A 23,928-nucleotide genomic window follows, 5' to 3' on the forward strand; every position below is an offset into this window, starting at 1 on the left:
CAGATTCTGAGGCAGAGCCTGAAGAGGGGGATGAACGAAGTAGATGGACACAGGAAGAAATAGGGGATAGGAAGTGTGGAACCCGGGAGGCGGTCACATCGACCTTAGCTGCTGAAGGCAACCGCATACACTATAGGGAGCCTGTAGCTGATATTATTGGGAAGGGCAAGCTTATCCCTAGTCTCTTGGGTGAAGCTTTCCCGCTCGAGGAGGCAAATGGGGAGCAAAATAAGAGAAGAGTCTTGGGCCCAAAAGTAGAGGTAATAAAGCTATTGTCCTGGGATGTGGCAGGCCTATCTAACAAACTCTCCTGTCCAGAATGGGGATCCTTTGTAGTTGGAAATGATGTGTGCCTGTTTCAGGAGACCTGGGTGGGCACGGAGCAATTCAGGGTGGGCTTTGCCTCTTTCCATGTTCCGGCACTTTGGGGAGGGAGAGGCCGTCCCTTGGGTGGTCTCACAATTTGGGTGGGATCTCACCTGGGGTGCAAAGCCACAACACTCATTACTCACGCGATACCCAAGTGTGATTCTTACATGGCCAAATGCATATAATCTAGCATTGATAAATGTCTACTCATGCCCTGTTAGCATAGGCAGCGAGTCTAGCACTATCAATGATCTCTCCACCTTTATTACAACCATCCCAAATAATTTACACATATTGGTAGGGGGTGACCTGAATTGACATTTTGAGCCCCTAGAGGGTCTCAATCAAGGAGCACTAATGGCAGAGGATGACCACTGGTCACTCCCCATGACCCAGGCTCCACCCACCAGGGCTTGGACGCCACTAGCTGTACAGATCACAGCACTAATTATCATGCACTTCTTACGTGCTTGCAATGGCCGTGCTTCCTCTGACATCCCAGCAAAATGCACATATAACAAACCGGGACAAACGTCACATCTCGATTATATTTTGCTGGAAACTAGGCTATGGTCGATGGTAATTGATCTTACTGTGATTGCTAGAGAGGATAGCGACCATAATGCCCTGATTTTAGTAATGGGCCTGCCCAAATTGGGCAGCAGCGGAGCTCCCTTGATGGGAAATGGCGTCAAAAATAAATATAATGATAATCTCACCCTGTCCAACAACCGGCGCAGAGTTAGATGGTCTAGTCTTAAGGAAAAACCAGAACAGATAGCGGAATTATATAATCTGGCAATTCCCTTTCTGTCTGAGGTCGCAGTCCTAGCTGATTTACCATCCTCCAAGGACTCCTTATCAGAGCTAGAGGTCCTACACCGGGACCTGGCAACCAGCCTAGCTGAGGTACTCAATCCTAGGATGCCCAAGAAGGGCAACAGGGTCCCTTGCCCTTCCTGGTATAATAAGGTGTGCAGGAGGGCTAAGTCAGAGTTGGTGCTGGCCCTCAAACACAACAATAGAATAGTAATTAAAGATAGGAGGGAGCGCTACAAAAGGCTAATTAAGTGCGCGAAGGAAGAGTGGGACCAGGAAAGGTGGACTATCTTATCCTCCGTTTTAAATAACAAAGGTCACAAAATATTCTGGTACATAATTAATACTGGTACAGGCCAGCCGAAAACAGCTGTAGAGCCTAACCTAGCGCCAGAAGTATGGGAATGCCATTTTCTGACTCTATACTCTAGCGAGGTTCCCCCTGACGAATTTGCTAATCCATTTAGCCTTGGTACGCACACCATTCAGCCAGAGTAGTGTGAAGTTATGGAGTCTGAGGTGTGTACGGCTATATACAAACTTGCCTCAAATAAAGCACCCGGCCTGGACAAACTCCCGGGCGACCTCTTTAAACACCAGCCGAAAGTCTGGGGTCCCTATCTCCGGATTGTATTTAATGCAATCCTAAGAGGTATGGCTCTCCCTAGTACTTGGCTGGGAGCAGAGATCGTCCCTATTTTTAAAAGGGGCTCACCTCTGCTCCCATCCAAGTACACACCTATAAGGCTCATTGACGTCCTACAGAAGATCTTTGCGAGACTTATCCTGGAACGGCTACAGGATTGGATGGAGGAGTTTGCAATAGCCCTTATCAGGCAGGGTTTAGGAAGAACACCTCCACCGTGGAGCAAATTTTTTGATTAGTGCTGCTGCACTGGAAAACGGTGTGTATAGAGGGTGGCAGTCTCTATATGGTGTCCGTTGACCTTCGCTCTGCCTTCGATCTTGTACCTAGGGGCAAACTCTGGAGTGTTCTTCTGGAGCTGAGTAGCCCCATCCACCTCCTTTCAGTCCTGATGAGGCTACACGAGGCGAACTTCGCCCAAGTTAGATGGGGGAAAAGTGGTGAATTAACATCTAGATTCCCCGATGACCGGGGGGTAAGGCAGGGCTGTGTGCTTGCACCGACCCTGTTTTGCCTCTATGTCAACGGGGTAATTGCGCATCTAAACGGCGTGCAGAACAATGACGCACCCAAGCTAGCAGGGAATAGGGTACCGGCGATAATGTTCGCCGATGATACCCTCTTGCTCTCCAGATCTGCAATGGGCATTCAGCGAACATTGGACAGTTTTGTTGAATTTTGCACTGCCCGGGGATTGGAGATCAACTCACTTAAAACAAAATACATGATCTTCAACCCACCTAGAACTACAAGACCCAACCCTATTCTAGGCAAAACAAGACTGGAAAGGGTAAGCACTTTTGTTTATCTTGGGGTCACGATTAATGAGAGCTTGTCGTGGGGCCCCCAGCAAATTAAATCTCAACTAAAACTTGCCCAACTGTCGGGTGGGATTCTTAGACTATCCAATCTGTCAACAATAAAACCGTTTAGTCCACCTCTTGAGGTCTATAAATCACAAGCTAGGGGTGCAAGCATGTAAAGTGGTGAGCTATGGGGTCACTGCAACAAAACTCAAATCACCAGGGTTGAGAACAACTTTTTAAGGCAACTGTTAGCCCTTCCTTCCAGTACCCCGCTCCTCCCTCTAAGATTGGATATGGGGATTACGCCAATTGATGAGGAGCTAGCCTTAAAACCATTAAGGTTCTGGCGCCGGCTCTGGGTCACGCAAGAGCGGATTAATTATAGGCAGGAGCTCAGAGAAATACTCATCTGTACGAGCCCACGCAAAATTCCCTGGCTCTCCCACATTAAGAAGGAATTCACCAGGCTGGGACTTCTTGTCCTGTGGTCTGATCCGGAGAAGGGCTGCAAAGAGATTTCGGCCATCATGCTCACGAAGGTATATCGTGATGTGAACATGAATATGGCCTTGTGTAATCCCAATAGTGGCTCTAGAACTGCTACCTTTCTCTTGGTTTAAGATTCATATTGCTTTGAACGTTTCTTAGATTTAATTTACCCTGCTTTAGCAAGAAAACTGTATGTGCAATGGCGGTATGGAGTACTACCATTACGGACCCTCACATGTAACAGGACATTGTCCGATCTGAAAAATTGTCCTCTCTGTATGTGATAGCGAATCGGAGTCACATGTTTTCTTTTTTTGCCCTGCTTACTACAAACCTAGGAAGTATTGGCTTATCCCATTGTGCAAAAATGTGGGCTACAGACTCAATCTCTTAAACATAACCATACCATTGCGTCAAACAATATAGCATTCATCATATTGCATATGGGTTTTTTGTCGACGACGTTTCGATGCCTTTTTAAATTATGACCTCAATATCAGGACAAGAATTATCAGCATTATTGTTTTGTTCAACAATTATTAACACAATGCCTATTATCGCATTAATGTCGGTTTACTCGCTGGTTGTCTCGTTCTGGGTTATTGAGGAGAAACCGCGGGGCTAATGGCATTCTTTCAATTCCGGGGCTTCCATCAAGGTTGTATGGAAAAGCCAGGAGTGGAGCGCGATGGCTCAATTTGTATTGGCAGGAGCACTGTGGCTAATACGGGAGTCTGATGGAAGTCTTCCATATACAAAACAATAATGCTGATAATTCTTGTCCTCATGATGATGTCATAATTTAAAAAGGCATCGAAACGTCGTCGACAAAAAACCCCATATGCAATATGATGAATGCTATATTGTTTGACGCAATGGTATGGTTATGTTTAAGAGATTGAGTCTGTAGCACTGAACAATAGTATACAGACAGATTTTCACTTTGCCTTTTTGGCCATTTCTTTGTTGTTTTGTCTTAAATGTTGTGGGTCACGGCTGTGCCCACTTGTTATCTTGGTCTTAAAACTCTCTCTATGAACTTGATCATTTAAAATAAAATTCTTGTCCGGCTGGACAAAGAAACATACTACTTATTAGGTGTATGATTATTATTTTTTGCTATCCTGTCCACATATAGGGACCATTGTCTTTTGTAAATTGATACTGCCCAAGGTCCCTATGATATACCTTTTGGGTTCCCTTGTTCTTGCGAAAATAATGTATCACATTTTTTGGCAGCTATGTGGCGCATTCGCAGAGTTTTAACTGCCCAGGGCTAAGTCTGGCACATGTTTCTAAGAGTATTGAGCTGTTTTAAACTGTATTCTATTAATTGTTCTAAATATATTGTGATATGTGATAAATAATTGCTATGTACATACTGTGATAATCATGTAATTGTCATTTGTTTTAACCTGTGCTTTTATGGTACTCTTACCGAAATAAAGTTTTTATGATGATGATGATAGCATTGGCGCTATATTGGCGCAAGCACTATCTGTATTACAAAAAGGACAGCACAAGCAGCTGTGACCCCTTCAGAAATACCAAAGTACCCCAGGGGCACATAAAGTGGGCAACCCTGTTAGTTGTGCCCCATGGCAACTTTCCATATAACGGACCCGGAAGTGTAGATGGCAAGGTGCTTGGTTGATGCTCTTTTTCCCCTAATACCAGAATTGAGGATAGGTAGACGCTTACTGGAGGCATGTGTCACTGTAATCCCAGCTGAAGCTATCAGCCTTCACGTGATTCTATGTAGGAAAGCATCATTTCTTACCTGGAGCACAACTGACATTTTGTGTTTCCTCTGGCCTCGGATAGGTAGTGGGATGGCTCTCCTCCTCCTCCCCCTCCTCCTCCTCCTCTTTAATGACGACCGAAATTATATTTGTCAACGTTCCATAACCTAAAATTTATTCAAACCCAAAAATAATTCCAACATTTACATTTCAATGTACTGTCTGCATGAGTGTGAACTCTGCTGACTGACTGCATAAAGCCCCAATACTCTGCACAACTGGAACATACAACTCCAACTTGATGAGTGAAGAATGAAGGTAAAAGGAACTCTTTACACAACTCCCATAAGTGTATCCGTGCAGGTGCCGTATTATGAAAAGTGCTCTGGGGGATCAACGGGCATGCGCGCCGGCTTTGCACGCTCCTGTGGCACGTTGGCATCACAGGAATGGCCGCAGAGGTTTGTGCGGCCCTTTCTGTAATACAGATAGCGCTGACGCACACATAGCGCCAGTGCAATCACCAGAGGACGTTCCCTCATTTGCATGGGGGCGTGGCTTCTTGCAAATGAGGGAATCTCTTTGGCTCTGAGCACGCGTATGATTATAGACACGGCCGCGGAGGCAAAGAAGGTGTCTGGGGGCGCTATGTCAGCTAAAGACACCCAAAAGGTGGTGCACTGTCAGTGCACCCCCAGATAGTAGCCCTTTGGTGGGTGGAAAAGGGGGTTTTATGGACCCCCGAGACATCCCCTTGCAGGCAGATGCAGTCACTCACTGCACCCACCTGCAAGGTGGTCTCTTTCCCCTCTTAAAAGTGCAGGGGGGTTGCCACCTGTCTAGTGAAACACAGGGCGGCTGCTTCAAAGCTGCGCTGTATTTCACTGAATGCGCAGCCCCCAGGGCAGCACGAGTTTGCAGCCCATTGAACATAAGAAGGCGCACTTTCCCGGGTTGCACCTGGCACACCTTTTAAAAGCTGCGCCCGGCACTAACAAGGAAAATGCACCACATTTAAAAACGCATCTCCAGGTCTTCATGTGCATCTAGGCTATGAAGCAGACTCCTAAAAGTACAAGCTTCTCTTCCTCCTGAACGATGGACTGACACACTCCTCTCTCACCTCCTAAGCGTGGCATGAGTTACAGTCAATAAGTGTCTGCCGCGATGTTGTGATGCATCCAGCATTCAATCAGAGTGACGCTATTGTTTATTGCAGCCTGATCTTGGTTTGTATCTTTAGTTTATACGATTTGTTGTATGGGTGTCAGCTGAGGAGTTAGATTGGAGTTGAATAGGTTTTTCCGCTGCGGGTTCAACCGCTCGTCTTTAAACCAGCGGCTGCCACATACTTCACTCTCTCTAGTAAGACAGAGCTACCCAGATTATGAAAAGCCCCAAAAATCACAAACACATCAGTCGCTGGGGTTAAAATGATACTCTTTCTGAACCATAGTTGGCGAAGCATTACACCTCATGTAAAACATGGAGGCCTGAGGACTGTGTACAAACACCTGTCTCATCTGAATTACGCACCTACCCAGCAGCAACTGCACTGGAAAAATTTAGAGGTTGGTGTATGTTGTAGGGCCGCATAAAACATTCGATCTGTAAACCTTGTACTGTCTGAAGTACCCACGGGTCGCTCGTCAAACTCTCCCACCTGTGTAGAAACAAGGCAATCCAGCCTCCCACTGTGACCTCCACACTGAATCAGGTTTACCTGAATAGGAGGCATCGCTGCTGTTTTTCTGTCCTCAATACCCTCCCTTGTGCTGCCTGCCTCTGCCACCACGGTTTCGAGTGGAGTAGAGGTTGGATCGCTGGGCTCCGCCACGTCCTCTTTGATCAAAGCTTCTGGAGGTCTGATTGAATCCACGGCCGGTGGCTCGACCCCTGAAGCGCCCGCCCCTGGTAAAAACCTTATTGATGTTACTTTGGGCTGGTGGTGTGTGTGTGCCTGGTGGAAGTATGCACTGCCGGCTGGTGGTGTGTGTGCCTGGTGGAAGCGTGCACTGCCGGCTGGTGGTGTTTGGGAAAATAATATTGTTTGTGATAACTATATAATCATGTAAACAATGTTTAGTAATATATGTATTTGTATTTTTGTGATTGAAGATTGTTCTAATGACATATATGTGCTTTAGGATATAGGACAATGCAGTTTCATAAATTAAATAAGCATTTTGAGACCAGATGTTCAAGCTTCCTAGTCTTTAAGACATGTAGCTACACAAAGATTTGGTCGCTCAGGAAAGGGAGGATAATCCACTGGTGTTAAAAATGATTTGTACAGCTGGAAATTGAGAACAGAATTCCAGGGGAACACTGAACAGCCAACACATCCAAAAGTATTGCTGTCTGAAACGCAAAAGCATGGCCAATTAGACTTGATAGACCCATCAGAGAGAGATCGGGATTCTCAGGCCAGGCATTTAACACAATAAAGACTATGTTACCACATCATAACATCTGATATGTCAGTAAAGGAGGTATGCTTATCCTCATTCCATTTTAAATAGTCGAATTAATGGATGGTCCCGCACTTGTTTCCCATTAATAAAGTGAGGTGTCCACAATGGCCGATCTGTGTGTGCACCATTCTGTAAGACTTACATGAAGATGCTAGGTAGCTTAAGATATTTGCCACAATAGAGACAGAGCACAGCATTTAACTGAGTGTGTCAATTTGACTAATTGCGAATGGGCATTGTGATAATGTAACATTTTAATAACAACAAATTAGTGAATCCTCATGCCCTTCTTTCTGCAGCTCCTGCGTCTCACAATGATGGTGACAAACAGATAGAATCCCAGGTAGAACATGGACACTAAGACACCGCAGTCAGCAGCAAGTGTTTGGAGACACAATGGGTTTGCACAAGCCATATGCAGCCTAAGAGAGCTGCACATTACTTTTACTTTTAGACAAGACTGAGGGAGGCGCATTGATTTTACACAACATTTGTAGACAACAGCTGGCACAATGCTGCAAGCTTCCAACCAAAGTCTCGAAGGAGAACCTTCAGATATAACGTTTTTTACAAATTACGAGAAACTGCACAAATAAGGCTCTTTCAGGAAACAATAATTGAAGACCGTCCGCCCTACAAATGGTAGGCATTCTGACCTACTTCTTTGTCTCCAGGAACACTATGAAAAGACAGGCAGTCTCAAACAAAAAAAACCTAGCAAATTAACCCAGACTCCCTTGTGGAAAGCTCTCAGTGTAGCAAGCACATTATTTTTCCAAAAAAAAACCTCTCACTTTAGGAGTAAAACAAAAAAGTCTGCTGGGCACCCGTGTGAAATAAGCAAGCCACTCAGCAAACTTTAGGTGCTTTTAGAGGAGCTCCTGTCGCTCCTCTGAAGTCACAGGGATAGCCAGGTTGGTGGAGATCGCTAAACATGGGGGACGCTAGTGTAATGGTGTAGTGGAAGTTGGTAAACATGCTCCTCTGGCAGACCGTGGACACATTGTCAAACTATACATGAGGGGGACAGTCTTCAAATGTAACTCAAAATAGAACAAGCATTTGCAATGCAATAGGTCGCGCATTAGGAAAGTTTGAGCTATTGGTATTGTAAATGACCTAAAAAAACCCTTAAGAAAGACAGGCCGGATTCAGGTTGTGGCAGACAGAGCACTATCAAAAATGCAACACAGCGCTGTACCAGCCAAACCACCCGTCCTCCCACCAGCCCGGTTTAGAGTTGGAGAGACTGTCATCTTTCCATTGGAGATCACATTGGGTCTGTCAATGAAAAACTTCTTCCGAAGGAGAAGGGGCTCTCGGAGAAAACCCATCAGGCATTATTAGATAAAGAAGCGCTATATAAGAACCTTCAAATAAAAATGTAAGTCAATTTTGTATATGACAAATGCATATTTAAATCCCTCGTATGGGAGAATGCTTTCAAGTACTCATCATTCGGTGGCATTTTTATGGATTATTAACCAGAGGAATGCCACTATACACACATTTTTCGTTTTCCAAAATAAATCTGGTATTTATTGGGTAAAAACTACTGACTTAAGTTCCTAACACAAGAGTGAAGCCCAGATCTCAGTATTACAGGTAGCACTTCTCTCTTCATTAACACAGATGCAGAGGTGGTACCGTCGCAAGCAAAGAACCGCCTCTCCCTCTGAGAGAAGGCACACTGGGGAGAATAGTCCACTCTGATACCACTTGCGCCAGACTCCCTGCTGAAAGCAGTCTTGCTATCGAGATTTGACCCCTCTATTGCCAAATAAACTAGGCTCCTTGCTGACATCACAAATTATCTTTATAGTTTAGGGAAGAAATCACATTTCACATCTCTTTCCATGCAATCAGCAGTCAAATACCATGAATTCAAATACATTTTTTGTTTTATTACAAATCAAAACATACACTTGTTAGTAATATTTAAAATCTAGTCATCATTGTGTACATTTCATAGTCTCATGATTGTTCATGCTGTATCATAATTTAGTTCATGTTAACGTTACAGTAAATTGAATTTGATCCTGGTACACACCTCTGTAGTGTGGTTTTTAAAGGCTCTTGGATGTCCATACATAGGTGGTGTTTGGATGTTTGGTTATGTATCATTAATACCGATTCATAAAGTATTGGGTTTAGAATGTATTATGGCACTAATGGCCGTACAAACCACTTGTTCGTAAATATAATTTGTTCAGTTTAGAACTTGTTGCTGTTAACATGAAAGTAAAGTGAGTTTGACCCTGGAGCAAACCCCTGTAGTGTGTTATGTATAAGCATGGGTATGATGAACAGCAGTCTTGTTGATGTTCCTCACTGACTGGGTGGTGGCGGTAGTGATGATACTCGGCAGCAGGAAGAACTTCCCGGACTCAGCACTTTGTTAAAATGACCTCGGTGAAAAGCATTAGTTTCTACTATCTGGGGCTACTGAAGATGTATCCTTTCTCCTGATATGCATATTATATTGGTGAACTCGTTTCTCTACACAAGGCTGGGCTATGAGAGCACTGTTTATTTGTCAGCTCCAGCAACACAAAAGCACATTAGAGATGAGTCAGAATGCTTCGATCTATCTTATTTGTGGTCTGAAGACGTCCCAACTTCATCACAAAGTTTCACTGTTTTCTCACGAGGCAGCACTTTTTATGTCCATTCATTCACCGGCGGTTTATAAAACAAGAGTTTCTTTTTACATGTAAAAACAAACCTGAATATCATTTGTGTCAAAATTCAGTATCTTTTGTGTTCCTTTACTCCTGAATTCAGATTTTTTTTCCAGAGCCAAGGTTCAAGAAATGTAAAGAAGGGTGTCGATAGTTGAAGACTCTAAGAGCTGGAATTTTTTACTACTCAAGATTCAATCTTTACCTAACTGTCAACCTTTCAGAAACCTATTCAGAACTAAACTTTTCAACAGTTCTCTCTCCGATCAATAATTTTGCCTTCTTGCACGGATTCTGTCCTTTCACCAGTTAAGAGTTGGTTGGGTGATTCTCTGTAAATAAGACACGTCTAAAATATATTCATATACAATTAATTTCACTGTAAATATTTACATAGTCAGTGGTGAGCCAGCAAATTTCCCAAGGGACCAGCTTGATATTGGACACCTCTTGGAATGTGCCACTATGGTGGGTGCTTTTACATATGTGATGATCGAAATGAGCATCCTTTTTCCCCGCGTCAGGGCTTCAGATAAACGTTGTGCACTGCAAGCATTAACTCTCAGAGTTACAGGTCACATTTTCCTACTTTGACTTCTTGTGCCTTTGGACGTTGTTCTCTAGCAGCTGTCATTGAACCAGTTGTAGTACAAAATGGCCGAACACCAAAACCAGCTACAAATATTCTCCAGTCTGTGCTCGTTAAACGTATTCAAGTGTGTTGTGTTTATAGGTTTTATTACTAATCCCTGTAGTAAGCTGAAAATCCTTTCCACAACTATTTCCAAATCCACTGCAATGTCATGGTTTCTCCCCTGTATGTGTTTGCTGATGTCCTCGTAGAATTGATAATCTACTAAAGCTCTTCGCACATTCAGTGCACTTAAATGGCTTTTCCCCTAAGTGTGTTCGCTGAGGATTTCTTAATGTTGAAGGGTCACCAAAACTACTTCCACATTCACTGCAGTGTTAGGGATTTTCACCTGTGTGTTCGTTGATGTCTTTGTAGGTCTGATAATTGACTAAAGCACTTCACACACTCACTGCACTTGAATGGCTTTTCGTGGCGTAAATAACAAGGACCCCCTGTTAGACAACTGAATTTGTTATACAGGGAAAATAGACAATGTGAGAAAAAAACAGGAAGTTGGATAATATAATCAGGGAGAGATGACATATGGAAAGCACAACAACGAATTAAAAGCACAAGATTGTATTTATTTTTAAGTATACATACTCATAATAAAAGCATTTTAATTCAAAAATATAAACACCAATTACTTAAGTGGACAGTTAATCAAGTACAAATAAAATATTTATAACACAATTACACAAAAGTTCATAAAACAGTGGCGGACAAAAATAGTAATCGACGCGCGTTTCGGCGTTTTAACGAGAACGCCTTCCTCAGGAGCCACATTAAAATCTGACCAGAGAGAACACGGGATGAGCGTTCACTGTGTATTCCTTGTATATGTATCAAGGCCGGATAGAAATATAGTCTCTTTGTTTTCCTATCGTCTAGGTGGAGTCACATCTCACTCGACGAAACTTGTAATCAAGGTAGTAGAGGCAGTCGTGATTCCAACCGATAAAGGAACCACAAAAAAGACCTGCTCCCACTCTTGTAAATGGCAAAATAACTCAGGTGCTTGTCTTTGTAAACAACCGTCAAGCCTAAATGCGAGTGTGGAGTAAAATGGGAAATTATGCCTGGGTACACGAAGAAGCCTCCGTCAGTCTTCGGTACAAATATATCCAAAAAGATAAATGATAATGTAGAAACGAGGGAGCCGCATTCAGGGTATCCGCTAGCGTCCCTTGATAATGTCTTCGATACAAATATATAAAAAAAGATAATTGATAATATATAAACGTGGGAGCCGCCTTCAGGATATCTGCTAGCGTCCCTTGACAATGTCTTCGATACGAGAATGCCTGAAGACGAACGGTAACATCAACCTGCGGGCGCCACGTTCGACGTGTCTGTTAGCGTCCCGCAGCCGTTGGAAAAGGTTTTTTTATATATTTGTATCGAAGACATTATCAAGGGACGCTAGCGGATACCCTGAATGCGGCTCCCTCGTTTCTACATTATCATTTATCTTTTTGGATATATTTGTACCGAAGACTGATGGAGGCTTCTTCGTGTACCCAGGCATAATTTCCCATTTTACTCCACACTCGCATTTAGGCTTGACGGTTGTTTACAAAGACAAGCACCTGAGTTATTTTGCCATTTACAAGACTGGGAGCAGGTCTTTTTTGTGGTTCCTTTATCGGTTGGAATCACGACTGCGTCTACTACCTTGATTACAAGTTTCGTCGAGTGAGATGTGACTCCACCTAGACGATAGGAAAACAAAGAGACTATATTTCTATCCGGCCTTGATACATATACAAGGAATACACAGTGAACGCTCATCCCGTGTTCTCTCTGGTCAGATTTTAATGTGGCTCCTGAAGAAGGCGTTCTCGTTAAAACGCCGAAACGCGCGTCGATGACTATATTTGTCCGCCACTGTTTTATGAACTTTTGTGTAATTGTGTTATAAATATTTTATTTGTACTTGATTAACTGTCCACTTAAGTAATTGGTGTTTATATTTTTGAATTAAAATGCTTTTATTATGAGTATGTATACTTAAAAATAAATACAATCTTATTCTTTTAATTGGTTGTTGTGCTTTCCATATGTCATCTCTCCCTGATTATATTATCCAACTTCCTGTTTTTTTTTTTCTCACCTTGAATGGCTTTTCTCCAGTGTGTGTTCGCTGAGGATTCCATAATGTTGAAGATTTCTTACAACTATTTCCACATTCGCTACAATGGAATGGTGTCTCCCCTGTGTGCGATCGCTGATGTATTTTGAGATGTGATAAACGACTGAAGTTCTTCACGCATTCACTGGTTTCTCAACTGTCTGTGTTCTGATGTCTTTGGAGATTCGATAACCGACTGAAGCTCTTGAAACATTCATTGCACTGGGATGGTTTTTCCTGTGTGTTTTCGCTGATGTTTCCTGAGAGTTGAGGATTGACTAAAACTACTTCCACATTCATTGCAATGGTATGGTTTTTCCCCAGTATGTGTTCGCTGATGTTCTTGTAGATGTGATAACCGACTGAAGCTCTTCACACATTCATTGCAATGGTATGGTTTTTCCCCTGTGTGTGTTCGCTGATGAATCCTGAAAGTTGAGGAATGACTAAAACTACGTCCACATTCACTGCAATGGTATGGTTTTTCCCCAGTGTGTGTTTGCTGATGTACTTGTAGATGTGATAACTCACTAAAGCTCTTCACACATTCAGTGCAATGGTATGGTTTTTCCCCAGTGTGTGTTCGCTGATGTCTCTTAAGATGTGATAACCCACTAAAGCTCTTCACACATTCACTGCAATCGTATGGTTTGTCCCCTATTTGTGTTCGCTGATGAATCCTGAGAGTTGAGGAATCACTAAAACTAGTTCCAGATTCATTGCAATGGTATGACTTTTCCCCAGTGTGTGTTCGCATATGTGTTCGTAGATTTGATAACTGTCTGAACTTCTTCACACATTCATTGCAATGGTACGGTTTTTCCCCTGTGTGTGTTCGCTGATGTATTTGGAGTTGTGATAACCAACGAAAGCTCTTCACACATTCAGTGCAATGGTATGGTTTGTCCCCCATTTGTGTCCGCTGATGATCTTTTAGGAGTGCCAACTGACTAAAGTTCTTCACATATTCTTCACACATTCATTGCAATTGCATGTTGCTTCTCCTGTGTGTGTTTGCTGATGGCTCTTTAGTAGTGATGACAAACTAAAGCTCTTGCTGCTTTTGAATGATTTTTCTTTCTTGGGTAGTGTCTCTGGGTCAGGTTTATATTTGTCTGCATCCCATGACTGCGTTTCCTGAGGAGCTAACACAGTTGATAAAGCACTTGTGTTATTCTCACATTCCCTGTATGTGTGTGGTATTTTAGATGCTTGATTTCAGATTTTACAATGAAATGCAAGACTCACCAATTACATATATTATACTTGTGGCAAGTAAAACTTCTTTGTATGTGGTTATGTCTTTAGATTGTATAATGGTTTTGCATGTTTACGAGTGAAGATTAGTCTTCCTTCAGGTCGATGCAAATTGGGACAGTCAAGTAGATCAGAGATCCTACCTTCCTTCAGTTGTCTGGCTCTACTCCATTGTGCTTTTCTCTTGCTCCTGTGGTTTAGCCAGAAATTGTTTACAATATACCTAGCGCACTGAATGGTGGTCTACCATCATTACAGGAAACAGAGCAATGCTGTATCCACCTCACGCCGATCCAATCATTAAATCTTGGCGACTTGTTTATACAAGCAGTGGTTAGTTATTGTTGTTGCGTTAATTTTCTAGAGGTCATTTCTTCGTCTTGTGGCGTGGAGGTGCACAGCTCAGACTCTTAAATCCACTGAATTTCTCTTGGCTGCTTCTTTCAGGATCTATCAGTTTATGTTCAGGTTCCTCAGTCTCTGACTGTGCAGCTCTTTACCTGAATATTGGAGCAAATTTTTTCTGACCGCTTTTTGCACATTTACACGATTAAAGTCTTTATTCACAATCATTTGTGCATTCAAGGTTGGTTTCCTGTTGGATGTAAAGAGATTTAAAATCACTAAATGGAAATGTAAGAGAATGTAAATACACAATATTTAACTATTTGTAAAAGCCATCTCTCGTTTACCATTTTTTAAAGTAACCAAGAGATATTTCACAATACACAGATATTTAACTGAATGTTCTATTGAGCATGCCACATCTTAGTTCAGAAAAGGAGGTGATAACTTAGTAAAGAAAGGGCACTCACGGAACACCCATTCGCTAGAGGTTTAGCTTTATGAACAGGCACATAGTCAAGATTTAAACAAGAAGACATTGTGGAAAAAGAGATGATCAGGATATGCTGCTGTCACTTCAGTTTTACAAAGTGTATAACAACTGTAACTCTTCAGGAAGTATATGAAAAAGGAAACTCTTCAAGTTGTATGTAATAAAGGTAACACTTCAGGAAGTATATAACAAATGCAGCTCCATTCACACTCTTCTTGACAATACTTTCCTGTTCACACTGGAGCAGCTGACATTCCAACTCCCATCTTTACTTTTCTGTTTGTTAAGTTATCTTTGCCACATTCCTAGGGATGGTTCAAGCATTTGTTGGAAGATTGCAGCATTGACTCGTCTAAGAAGCTGTCAGACGGACGTGCGCTGCTCCCGGAAGAAATACGATTATTTTGTCATCACTGAATATTTAGTGAAGGCTCCCAACACGTGCCTCCAACCAGCTGGTGGATGTCAATTGAGCCCTTAGATGAGACTTGTTAGAAATGGGATTTCAGGTTGGCTAGGACTTAAGCCTTATCGAGGTAGAAACTCTAGTCAGAGCAAGGGAGTTACACGCCAAAGATAACCCCTGCTCACCCCCTTGGTAGCTTGGCACGAGCAGTCAGGCTTATCCCGGAGGCCATGTGTAAAGCATTTGCGCAACCCACACAGCAACAACATACTAGGCACACCACAAAAGGCACTCCACACAAGGTTATATACAAAATAGCCTTTGTATTATCATAAAACACATTAGAATCACACAATATACACTGTGCCGACTGGCACTAGGCAATATTTACAGGGGATTATATACACATGACAGGGCCACTTGGACCACTGTCAGAACCATCTAGTAAACGGAGAACATATAATAAGCTTGGAACACAACCAGCAATTAATGGCAAACACTGGACTCAGCATCATCCTGCAACATAAATCATATTATCCACTGTATCACATTAGGCGTGAAATATATCCTGCGCCAACCTCATAAGCCTAAACATATTAGACCATAACCTCCTAAGCATAACTCACATTAGAAAATAATCTCACAAGCATAAACCACAGTAGAGGATAACTAAAACATAAATACAGTATGCAAAACCTCATAATCCTAAACCACATTTAGAGGCATAAAACAGGGTGCGTAAATCATACTACATAAATCACATTTCCTAGCACCACATCCATCACATTAGGGCCTGGCGCACTACAAACCTAACAGTCGCTCTGGCCAACCGGCCTTCTCAAAGGGGTTCAAAATGCCCTATGTCCAAAGTGTCAGGGCAGCTGCCAATGCAGCAGAATCCATATGCGCAATTGCGCAGACCTAGACGATGCAGCTAGCACTGAGTGATGCACAGCTGTGAAAGTACGGGGCTTAAAGGTGGGAACTCAGAGGCACATCTCCTCAGCTGCAGCGGCCCACAACATTGCTAGCGATGATTTTTGTAGTATGGCAAAGGCGGGCACTCAGCGGCACAGCTCCTCAGCTGCAGCGGCCCACACTAGCTGTAGCGATGATTCTCCTAATATGGCAAATGCGGACACTCCGAGGCACAGCTCCTCAGCTGTAACAGCCCACAATAGCCATAGCGATGATTCTCATAGGACGGCAAATGCGGGCACTCAGCGGCCACAGCTCCTCAGCTGCAGTGGCCCACAATAGTGATAGCGATGATTCTCGTAGGACGGCAAATGCGGGCTGTTAGAATTGGGGGTCTCTAGTTGGCAGAGGTAGGTACCACTGTCCAAATAGGGACCCTTGCTTCTAGTCAGGTCAAGGAGGAAACCCTCTGAGATAACCCCTGCTCACCCTCTAGGTAGCTTGGCACGAGCAGTCTAGGCTAACCAGAGGCAATGTGTAAAGTATTTGTACCAACACTCATAGTAACACAGTGAAAACACCACAAACTGACTCCACAACAGTTTAGAAAAATAAAGGTATTTAATCTAAACTACACAAGACCAAAACGACAAAAATCCAACATACAAAGTTCAAGAATATGGTTTCAAAAGAGTTCTTAAGGTTGCGATAAAAAATTCTTCAGGTTGCGTTAAAATTCTTTAGGTTGCGATAAAATAATCCACAGTTACGTGAAAAGTTCACAGTTGCATCACGTTTAGCTCACAGTACCTTTAATTGCGACAAAGTTCCAAAAGCAGAAGCTGGTGCGGTGGAAAACAAGCGATGCATTGCTCCTGAGACCCTGGGGAGGCGTTTGCGACAGCCCCGCTGCAGCAGCGGGCGTGTTGCGACGAATCCGGTCTGTATGGGGAGGAAGGACACTTGTATGGATTCCGGTGCGTAGGTTCCGTAGGAAGTTTGTTCTCGCAAAGGCACGATGTGACTATCTTTGGAGGTGCGACAATCTCAGGGGCGACGATGCGCGGACCAGAGGTGATCTTCTCTATCGCAGCTCCTCGATGCGTTGGCTTCGGCGAAGACTCTCGCAGCGACGTGATGTAGTCCGCAAGCAGGCGGTGTGGCGATCTCACCCAGTGACGACAGGCTCTGCGACGACACTCGCAGCGATGTTAGACTTCCCGCAACGATCGGGTGCGTCCCGCAAACGAAGGATGCGACGGCTCTGACAGCGGCAACAGGCGCTGTGACGATCTTGACCTTCGCAGCGGCGGGAATCTTCTCGCACTGTCGGTGATGCGCTCCGCAGCGAGCAATGCGATAACTTTTCTTTAGCAAAGTCTCTCAAGCTTAGTTTCCAGCTTCCCAACACAGGTACCACACATGGGCCAAGAACTCCAGGAAGGACAGAACTCTCTCAGTAGAGCTCAGGGGAAGCTGGGGTCGAAGTCCTTTTGTTCCTGGGACTTCAGAACAGGGAACCAGCTCTTCTCAAACTCTTGGAGATTCCTTCAAGCAAGGGGACACAGCACAAAGCAAAGTCCTTCCTCTCTCCTAGGCAGCAACACAACAGCAGGGCAATCCAGCAGAGCAACAGCTGGACAATCTTCCTTCTTCAGTTTCAGCTTTCTCCTTGGCAGAGGTTCCTTCTTGATTCCAGGATGATCTAATTTTCTGTTGTCAGGGGTCCTGTACTTATACAAGTCGGCCCTGAGCCCGGTCTGAACCAGTTCTGGGTGTTGCTTGAGCACTTTGTTTTCCTGGCTTCTCCTTTCCTTTCAGAGTGAGGGGCATCGTCGTCAGCCGCCCAGCAGGAGGTGGAGCCAGCCTTGTGGAAGGCAGGCACAGCCCTATTCAGGCCCAGGTGCTATCTCCTCCCACCACTCAAGTTGCAAATGCAGTCATTCAGCCTAGGGCTGACTCAGCCAGCCTCCTGGGGAATCCCCAGCCCCTGTCACTCTCAAACCAGACAGTCAATACACAAACAGGCCAAGGCAGACAGAAGAGTCAGACAAGAGAACAGCAACTTTCTAAAAGTGCTGTTCTCAAACACAGGATTTAAAAACAACCTTTCTAAAAGATGTGTTATTAAATTCTAAGTTCAGGGATACTAGACTCTTATGTCCTATCTTGTTCCTATGAGAAGAAATGCTGGTAGCCACTGTAGCCAGCATCCCCCATGTTAATCTATGGAGCAAGATAGCCTTACAATAGTGAAAAACTAAAATGGCTGCCATTCACTACCAGAGCATGTCACCTGCACCAGTACATGCTCTACCTTTCACATACACTGCACCCTGCCCAGGGGGGTTCCTTGGGCCTTCCATAGGGGTGACCAATGTGCACAAAAAGGGAAGGGTTAGGCCTGGTCAGTGGGGACACTGACCAGGAGGACATGGCAGTTCATAGACTGCATGCAGGCACTGCCGTGGTAGGCCTGAGACACCATTTTAGGGCTACTCATGTGGGTGGCACAATCAGTGCTGCAGGCCCACTAGTAGCATTTGTCATCACCAGCCCTGGCTTGTGATGACAAGGGAGGGACTTCATGGTGATACAAATATGCCAATCATGTATATCCAATCATAATAACAATTTACATAGGGAGCACTTACACTCTGGCACTGATCTTATCTGAGGTGAAATTTGTAAAGCGCACTAACGCCGAAGCTTCCTGGCGCTGGTAGACAGAGTGAGTAAATGAGGAGGGAGCGAGAGCAGCGAAATTCTAGCTAAGGGAGGGGAAGAGGTGAGTTTTTAACAGTTTCCTGAAGTTCAGGAGGGAAGGGGAGGATTTGATTGAAAGAGGAAGAAGGTTCCAAAGGACGGGGCCAGATAGGAAAAGCGGCGGCCGCCAAATTTCTTGGTTTTGTTTTTAGGAGTGACTAACAGATGACGATGGGCTGAACGGAGGTTAAGTATTAGGCAGTAAGGGCTAAAGAGAGATTTCAGAAACACTGGGCCGGTGCAGCGAAGGGCCTTAAAGGTGAGGCATGCCACCTTGAAGGCTGCCCTTTGGTCTATTGGAAGCCAATGAAGGCTGTGGAGTAGAGGCTTGGCCGATTGCCATCTGGGGAATCCATGAATCAGGCGAGCCGCCTGATTCTGGATGACCTGGTGGCGGTGTGACAGGAACTGTGGGAGACCGTGGTAAATGGAGTTAGAGAAGTCCAGTCGGGAGAGAACGAGTGAGATGACAGCTAAGGTGAGTGCCGCAGGGGGGAGTAAGTGACGGACTTTGCGGATCCTCCGAAGCTGGTACATACAAGAAGAAACCACCGCTCCCACTTGGGCTCTGAGGGACAATTTGGCGTCAATAATAATACCCAAGCTCTTTACTGTTTTTGCAGGGACTGGGGGAGATCCCAGCTCAGGAGGCCAGAACTGCGGGCCCCAGTGAGCATGACTGAGTACAGGGAGGAGGAGCTAAGTTTTCCCGGGGTTCATCTTTAATTGGTTCTGGTTCATCCAGAGTTGGATGTGAGTCATGACTGCGTGGAACGTCGAGACGGCGTGAGGTGAGTTGAGTGGGAGGATGATTTGTAAATCGTCGGCGTAGTTGTAGACGGTAATGTCCCATTTCTGCAGAGAGTGGATCAAAGGCCGGAGGTATAGGTTAAATAGAAGCGGTGAAAGGGAGGAACCTTGAGGGACTCCGCAAGACGTGGGGTTTTTTTTGGCGTGAAGGGTCCCAGGCGGACCGCCTGTGTTCTTCCAGTGAGAAAGGACTTGACCCACTCGAGAGCCGTACCCTGGATGCCTGCCTGCTCGACACGGTGGAGGAGGATGTTATGGTCCACCGTGTCGAACGCAGCAGACAGATCCAGGAGAACGAGGGCCTGGGAAGATCCAGCGTCCGCGTTGCTCCTGAGTGTGTCCAAAACTGCCAAGATGACGGCCTCAGTAGAGTGGGCAGGTCTGAAGCCGGCCTGATTAGGCACGAGATGACAGGAGGATTCAATGAAATTTGACAGGCACCGGGTGACATGGGCCTCCATTAGTTTTGAGAAGTACGGAAATGGGACAATAGTTCGATGGCTCCGCGGGGTCAGCACCGGGTTTTTTGAGGAGGGGCACTAGGATGTCCTCCTTGAAAGAAGTGGGAAAAATGCCACTACTAAGTGACCCATTAAGTAGAGGTAGGATGCAATGAGGCAGATTGAGACATGTACTCCGTAACACTGATGGTGGACAGCAGTCGTTCAGGGAGCCAGATTTCAAGCGGGTGGTAAGTTCTGCTAGGGAGATAGGGTCTAAGGCAGCGAAAGTGGTGAAAATCGAGGGGTTATTGAGGGAGCTGTCCGGTAGATGTGACAGGGGGAGGGGAGGGATAGACTTTTTAATTTTTATGATTTTTTCCAGAAAGAAAGAATTGAGGGAATCGCAAGCCTCCTGAGTGGGGGTCTGAGCTGGGAGGGTCCTGTCGTCTGTAGTGAGCTCATTCAGAACTCTGAACACTTCCTTCGATTTGTTAGCCGCCGACGAGATCCTATTAGAGAAATGTTCTCTTTTAGCTAGGTTGATGGCTGCTTTATATTCTTTACGCGCAGCCAGATAGAGCTGTCTGGCTGAGTTGGAGTAATCGCGTCTCCAGGTGCGTTCTGACTGGCGCATTTTTAATTTCTGAGCCCTGAGGTCGTCAGAGAACCACCTGTGGGAGTTACGATGCCTGGTGCGGGGGAATTTGACTAAGGGAGCAAACCGGTCACTGGCCGATTCTAACCATGAATCGATGTCGTGTTCTAGTCCATCGATATTGTTAGAAGGGTGAAGGGCAGGGCGGGTATCGGCCAGGGCAGTGAGGAAGCCCTGAGAATCGTATGTGCCCCATTTCCGTGAGAGGCCACCAGCCATCAAGGGGGCGGAAGTCCGACCGGCGACGGTGATGGTGGTGTCGACTAGATTGTGGTCTGACCAGACACAAGGGATTATGTTAGGTGGAGACGAAACCAGGTTGTAGGTCCAGATCTGGTCCAAGATGTGGCCCTTAATGTGAGTGGGTTGAGTGACTTGTTGAATAAGATTCAGACTATTAAGGGTCTCAAAGAGCTCTATGGCATGGGGGCCGGCATTGGTGTCATTGAACCAATAATTTAGGTCGCCAAAGATGGCGAGACTAGAGTGTAGCATTAGCAGATTAGATAGCTGTTCATTCATGATAGCCGAGAAGGATGGCATAGGATGAGGAGGCCGGTATAAGAGGAGGAAGGTGAGGGTGCCGGTGTCAGTTTGTACACTGATAAGTAAGTTCTCCACCTCAGGGAGGGTGAGGGAATACGAAGAAATAGAGCTCAGGCTGCCACCCAGCCCCCGGGCCGATCACCAGGGCGATCGGCATGAAGGATGTAATAATCAGGGGGAGGGCAGCCAGGATATCTGGGAGGGACTCTGATGTTAACCAGGTTTCCGTGAGCAGGAGCATGTCAGGGTTGGTATTAGTTAACAGGATGAAGATATCCTCAGAGTGTTTCACCAACGAGCGAGTGTTCAAATATGACACCCTGATGGACGTGGTTTTTCTGATCGGCGTAGCTGGTGAGTTGCTTCCGCATGAATGATGTTGGTCAGGACGCATAAGACCGGCTGTAAGTGTGCGAGGGAAGGACGTTGGGGATGGCGGAGTGGCAGAGCATTGTAGGTCTCTGAGTGATTGAGGTGAGTATGAGATAGAATGGTCAGCGTGGCCTGCCCTGAGGCCCGGCCTGGCGCGGCCTGGCGCAGACGGGCTTGCCCTAGGCGCTCCCGCTGCACTCATCCGCTGCGCGTCCTGAAGATGCACATGATTTATAGACGGTTGAGGGTGTTGTCGGGGGCGTGGCCTTGCAAAGGGGCGTGGCCTCGGTCCTCGCCGAGATGGTGGCGGGAAAGTTAGTTGCTGGGGAGTGCCGCGGCAGCGCTAATTCCACTGCGCGGGATCAGGAGAAGAGCCAGGAGGCAAGTGACAGGTATAAACAATGACATTTTTAAAAGCAGTATAAAAGCTCTCGGATTCCGCCTCAAGAGCAGGTCTGTCTGATCAGCAGTGGCAGAGTGTCCAAAGCATCTAAACCAGCAAAAACGAAATCCAGTACAGCATCAAAAATACAGGAGGTAGAGGCAAAAACATAGGGAGAAACCACGCCAAAGATGCCAGGTCTAACACGGGCACTCAGAGGCAACAGCTCCTCAGCTGCGGCGGCCCACAATAGCGATAACGATGATTTTGGTAACACAGGCAAATGCGGGCTCTCAGTGGCAACAGCTCCTCCGATGCGACAGCCCACAATGGCGATAACTATGACTTTCGTAACACAGGCAAACGCGGGCTCTCAGCGGCAACAGCTCCTCAGATGCGGCGGCCCATAATAGCGATAAAAGATGACTTTGGCAACACAGGCAAATGCGGGCGCTCAGCGGCAACAGCTCCTCAGCTGCAGTGGCCCACAATAGCGATAGCAATGACTTTGGTAACACAGGCAAATGCGGGCTCTCAGCGGCAACAGCTCCTCAGCTGTGGCGGCCCACAATAGTGATACCGATGACTTTCAGCCCGCGTTCCCCACAGTAGAACCAGAGGCTCTGGAATTCTCAACTGAGGCCTCACTTGCGAGGAGAATTCCCCTCAAATAGGAATCTGGATGGCTGATGGGTGAAGTCTAATGTTCCAGAGACTTCAGCAGGAGGGAAGCTCAAATCAGGCCCTTGGGTAGTTGTTTCAGCTAAATGGATGAAAGTTTCAAAGTCCTTTCCCTCTAGTTACACGGACAGAGGTTCGTCTTCGCATCCAGAAGTAACACGTTCTTCCTCCAGGAAAGAATGAAAATATATTGCTCACAGGGTGCAGGGAGCCATAGCTCCAAAAGCAAAAGTCCTCAGCAATCAAGGGGGCAATGCAGGGGCAAGGGAGGCAAGCCCTCATGACAGTTCCTCCTGGGCAGCAGCATGCCCCAGCAGGAACAGCACATCATCCTAGAAGAGCACCATGGAACTGAACAATTTCATGAGGTCACAGCCCCTTTACTTATACCACCAAAAGACTTTGTTCTCAAAAGTCACAAGTCACTGAACCCAGCCAGAATCAGTTCGGTGTGGTCCTGGAGAACTTTGTTTACAAGGCTGCATCCTGCCTTTGAGGAAGAGAGGGTCTGCCATCAGCCGCACAGTGGGAGGTGGAGCCATCATTCACCTTGCCAGGCACAGCCCTGCTCAGATCAAAGGGTCACCCCTCCCCATACTCAAACTGAATACCCACATCTGGCTCAGCCTGCCCTGTCCCTCCAAAACCAGACATGCAATTCACATCAGGCAGGCGGACACTTAGCACACAGAAATGCCAACTTCTAAAAGTGGCATTTCTCACATAGTCATAATAAATCTGCGCACACCATTGGGCAGCATTTATTCTCACAATTTCATACATACCATGCTTGACCATACTGCTACTCTAATAACAGGATTACCACTGACACACACTGAGCAGGGAATCCCCCAGGCATTCCTATGGGAGGGCAGGTCACTCTCACTCCCACTAAATGTAACAGAGAGCGCACACACTTTACACTGGACCACAGGGCTAAAGTGCCCAGCGGCCTTAAACCACTAACAGTACACAGAGAAAAGGGCTGGGAGAAATGCTAAAAGTTTAGGGGTGAACCTGCAAAAAGGGCGAAGTTCAACACAACCCCCTTCCAGCCAAAATG

At 45.6% G+C, this 23,928-nt stretch overlaps 1 pseudogene across 1 annotated transcript in view; it reads right to left on the reverse strand.

The window, feature by feature from the left end:
* LOC147662735 (uncharacterized) overlaps positions 1–23,928 on the reverse strand; it is a 209,026-nt pseudogene that overhangs the window by 4,027 nt on the left and 181,071 nt on the right. The window contains exon 2 of the transcript XR_015305503.1: positions 12,774–14,643. The product of XR_015305503.1 is annotated as an uncharacterized LOC147662735 (transcript). The remainder of the gene's footprint in view (positions 1–12,773; positions 14,644–23,928) is intronic.

This window comes from Lissotriton vulgaris, unplaced genomic scaffold (assembly GCF_964263255.1).
Source record: "Lissotriton vulgaris unplaced genomic scaffold, aLisVul1.2 SCAFFOLD_211, whole genome shotgun sequence".
In the NCBI taxonomy this organism is placed as follows: Eukaryota; Metazoa; Chordata; class Amphibia; order Caudata; family Salamandridae; genus Lissotriton; species Lissotriton vulgaris.